At 37.4% G+C, this 3,751-nt stretch overlaps 1 long non-coding RNA gene across 1 annotated transcript in view; it reads right to left on the bottom strand.

Moving 5' to 3' along the window:
- Positions 1 to 3,540, bottom strand: part of LOC110447935 — a 35,739-nt gene extending 32,199 nt beyond the window's left edge. The window contains exons 1-2 of the long non-coding RNA XR_002462662.1: positions 3,260 to 3,540; positions 2,570 to 2,884 (exon numbers count right to left, since the gene is read on the bottom strand). This is a non-coding gene — a long non-coding RNA (uncharacterized LOC110447935). The remainder of the gene's footprint in view (positions 1 to 2,569; positions 2,885 to 3,259) is intronic.
- Positions 3,541 to 3,751: the final 211 nt, after the last annotated feature.

Below are 3,751 nucleotides of genomic sequence, written 5' to 3'. Positions count from 1 at the left end.
TATCTGTAATTTCTCATCACAATAATCAAGATTATACAATTTCACAATGCGTGTTACACAGTATTACAGCGACCGTTAGGCTGTCAAGAATGGGTTTGGCTCCAAGGTAACAGAACAGGTAAATAACAATTTTATGAGTGTCCGGAGTTTTACCTGACCAGTGCCTGACACACAGAGCTGATATGCGATACCGTTTGACCGTAATGAATAGTATTTGTTATTTGCATTCGTTTGCCTAAAGCTCCCCTTCACCTGGATTTTCACACCTCGGCCTTACCCGACGAGTTTCGTAAATGCCCCAGGAGGGGAGAAAACTACGGTCCAGGTACATGTACAAAGTGGTTATGTTTACCTGTATACGGGATTGTGTTGTAATTTTACATGTGTCGATTAAGTTTGTTTAAAAACACAGAAAACACAATTCTTAAATATAAGAATANCAACAAAAAGAACCCCTTGTTTCCTCTCCTCTGTGTGGGGTATATACCACAATCTGTATGTGTAAGATTGATCGTATTAGTTGAAGAGATGTCCGTCGCACTGACCAAATGTTTTAGATCGTCGTCATGTTACAAGCGATTTTGTTTAAATCCATAATATTGCTCTTTTCTTATACCACTTCTTGTCAAAATTGTTAAAAGCTTTGACTGTGCTGATGACTACGGTGACGTTATTTACGTCACATCTTCTGTAAATATGACGTGATATGACACAATTTCGTCATCGGGTGGCGATTTTGGTGCATGGCGAGTTGGCCTGCACTAACCTTATCCTTTAAATATAATCGAGGAAATTGTAAAATTGTAAATGTATTATGGTTTCAGAAAATCAATTACTAATTTTATATGATTGGTTAGAACATATTCTCATATGATGATTATAAATATCAGTTTAAAGACCCCTAAAAACAAACACGGAGTATCTACATTTCCTTTTCGTTTTAGGCCTCGATACATTTTCCTTTTCTTTCTCTAGTATTATTAATTGTTTTAATAGGAGCTAGGGATACAGACGTTTTATGGCAACAATTTTTTTTCAAAACAAAAGAAAAGACAAAATTAAAATGCAATTGTGTCTGTTTAAATACTGTAGTTTAGAAAAGCGAAGAAATCATCCAATATCCTGTTAAGCTTGGGGAAGTACTTTAATATTGGCTTGGATGAAGTGAGATCTTTGATGTCGTTCACAAGCTGAAGGATGTCAGGCCAAAGAAACCTGTAGCGCTAAATAAATTAGTAAAACTCAGCCCTGGACCGCAGTTTTATATACATGCATGTACACGGTCCCTTATACAGGTGAGCATGGCCACTTTGTAAATATCTGGACCGCGTTTTCATATATGGACAAGGTCCCTTACACAGTTAAACATGGCCACTTTGTAAATACCTGGACCGCTGTTTTCCTCACCCGAGCACTTACGTAAATCGTCGATGTGTATACGTACAAATGCAGGCGAATGGGAGTTATAGACCGACACGAGTGCGAATAACAAATACTTAACAACGTCTAATTATATGTTTCATAGCGGTCATAAGGTATCACGGATCATCTTTCTGTGTCAGGCACAGGTCAGGTTAAACTCCGGTAACTTATCAATTATGTTATTTACCTGTTCTGTTACATTGGGGTCAGGTCCCATTCTTGACAGTTTAAAATCATTTGTAATACTGCTTAACACCGATTGTTAAAAATGGACATAATGTAAATTATAGTGATCAGAAGTTACATACGAGCCTTTACTATGTTTTTTCATTCCGTAATATTGATCAACCAATTGTACCGAAATGCACATAAATATGGTTTAGAAGGGCACAACGGGGCGAGCGATTGTTAACCGCACGGTTGTGTACACTATGTGCAAACGATTTGCGGGAGGTGTGTGCACGATGTATGTGTGATTGTGCACACTAGTTTAGTGCGCTGTGCGGTCACACAGCTGTACCTTAACTTAAAATATGTTAAAAGTGTGTATGATATTGTTTCAAAACGAATGTCGCTTCATGTTCGAAGTCTAATTTTACAAATTGGTATTTTTTTCGTTACTCAAAGCACTTGACTTTTTTTATAAAGAAGACCAATTGAACGTTAAAAACAGCATGCTAATGATGATCTAATAACAGTCAATGAAATTAACTTCGGTTGTTTACGTAAGTACTCGGGTAAATAGTCCGGTGGAGAGGTATCGGGGTTGTTTGTCAGTGATGATCTATGTCGTGATGCCCTCGCGGTCTTTTGTACATGTATGAAAATACTGGGAAACAAAATACAGAACAATTAAAATAAAAACTAACAACATGTTGATAATTCAACATGTAAAGTTCATGTTTCAATAATTAACTGTAACCACTGTAATAATTAACAGTAACCACTGTGCAATGGTAAAGTTCTCCCTTCAGTTCACTCGAGATGATAAGGCAAACATATACAGTTCAAGGCCATACATATATGTCTATGTTAATATTTAGGTCAGCCAGTTATATTTCTGATCTAATAATACAGGGTGCTATTGAAACAGTTCAGAGTTCCAAGATACCAATCATAACTTAAAGTAAAGACATGTAGAACTTACAGCACAGTCTGGAGGTCCAAGTCCCTGAATTCACTGGGTTCACACAGTCACTTTAAAGCACTGACATAAATAGTGTTGCACATGACGTAGTACGACAACACATGCTGCAACGGGCGGTTATGGGAAGTTCCGTGTGTCTAGCTGCGACGAGTATTGTTGATCTGCTGATCAGCCTGACGAAGGTCAAGGTCATCTGTCGTCTGATTTTGCTTAAGTCCACCCAATCCCTAGTGCCCGTCTCTCTCTGCTGTACATATCGTTTTCCATATCCTGGTCAGGCGTCCCACCGGAGGCTTAGCCCATGACTGGCAATGCCTATCAAACAAACCAAACAACCTATAACTATAATTGCCTCGCACAGTCTCCAATGTAAACAAACAGCGATACACCGCTTCCGGTATCGTAAGTCGATTTTCGGTTCAACTATTTTTTATTCACTAACATGTAACTTTATACACAACCAGTACCTAGTTTCATAGTTATTTACAAATGAAATCCTAACTTGACCGCTAATAATTCCATCCAGTGAGTTTTGCTAGCTTTTCTCCGCAGCGCAAATGTTACAAATCATTGCCGTAGCTCACACATGAAATATCACGTTATTCTGCACAAAATATACATTCACAATATTTGACAGTTATATACACCTATTGTAAAATTGTACAGTGTGTTTAAAATATCGTCACTCACCCTTACGGTGCACACTATCATCAATTTCCCCACAATCTCTCGACACCACCTGTCTGGCTAATTTCCCTTTCAGTTCTCCGTGCAGCTGACTGTTACGTCACACGAGAACCCGTATGTAGTGCAATAAACCATGGGGAAAACTTCTTATTTTGCATCACACAAATAAATGTCTTATAAATACAGTCATACTTTGACAATCTAATACACACGTTTATATAGGAAGCATGCTCCATAACTGTTTATGTTAATGTTGTAATATAATATTTTAATTAGGATGTATTTTGTAAATATGTACATACTCAAATGCGAATATACTTAGAAATGTGTCGGCCAATAGGGATATAAATTAGTGGATAGGTGTTGAATAGTCGTTGATTGTAGAATGTAATAAATGGATGAGCAACGAGCTTTTATCCAAAATGAACAACGAGCTACAATGTATTATCCCACTTATGTCTTGTGCAATCATTTGAATTTAATTGTTTTATATTC

The sequence above is a fragment of the Mizuhopecten yessoensis genome, unplaced genomic scaffold (genome assembly GCF_002113885.1).
Source record: "Mizuhopecten yessoensis strain PY_sf001 unplaced genomic scaffold, ASM211388v2 scaffold3685, whole genome shotgun sequence".
NCBI classification, from domain to species: Eukaryota; Metazoa; Mollusca; class Bivalvia; order Pectinida; family Pectinidae; genus Mizuhopecten; species Mizuhopecten yessoensis.
Note: the sequence above shows the minus strand (reverse complement) of the source record. Positions and strands in the feature narration are given on the sequence as shown.